This window comes from Cryptotermes secundus, unplaced genomic scaffold (assembly GCF_002891405.2).
Source record: "Cryptotermes secundus unplaced genomic scaffold, Csec_1.0 scaffold171, whole genome shotgun sequence".
Lineage (NCBI taxonomy): Eukaryota > Metazoa > Arthropoda > Insecta > Blattodea > Kalotermitidae > Cryptotermes > Cryptotermes secundus.
The window spans coordinates 1,104,573-1,105,243 of record NW_019726223.1 but is presented as its reverse complement, the minus strand read 5'-3'; the positions used below and the strand labels follow the sequence as shown (position 1 = coordinate 1,105,243).

General features: G+C 33.7%; 1 protein-coding gene across 2 annotated transcripts in view; it reads right to left on the bottom strand.

Annotated features, from left to right (window-relative positions):
* LOC111863892 (kinesin-like protein KIF3A) overlaps positions 1–671 on the bottom strand; it is a 21,612-nt gene that overhangs the window by 5,440 nt on the left and 15,501 nt on the right. The gene's annotated exons all lie outside the window — the stretch shown is intronic.

Here is a 671-nt window from a genome sequence, read left to right as displayed (position 1 = left end):
TTTTAATTAGTTCCTGAAAATTTCGTTTTTAAAAACCAATTTTTGTTGAAGTTGTTTAGGAAAAAGTAACTACATGCATTTTAGCGACATAAGGTTTAAAGGGCCTGCCAGGACAGGGGTGGGATTTAAATACCCTTCGCGCCAGTCAAAGAGTTAAGATGGCTGGTTAATGTATACATTGACTTATGAGAGGTGAAAGTGAAGAGATGGAGGAAAATAATGGAGAAAAATGGGAATCTTTCATAGAGGAGGTAGCAGTTCTGTGAGGATCATACAGCCAATGCTGTCTGTAATTCATTACTATTAAATAACCTAACAATATTATATTTCAGCATCCTGTTACACTCACACAATATATATGGACAAATACCGTCTTAAGTGCAACAATTTTATTGTAGTTTTTACTTCTTTTTCCTCCTCCACACTACATGTTTCGGCCCTAAATGGCCATCATCAGGTGTGTATCACTCACGTAACTGTTACACTGCTTGTTAAAAATGTAAAAATCCCAGTCTTTCTAATTGTATAAAATCTTTGTTAATCTACACGCGTCGATTTGATTTTTAAATTAGCACTTTTTAAACCTTAATTCAAGTTAAAATGTCTATAAGATCTTTGTTCTCTTTCTTTTTCAAATTAAAATTTTTCAGGGTACATGCCCTATATCTACG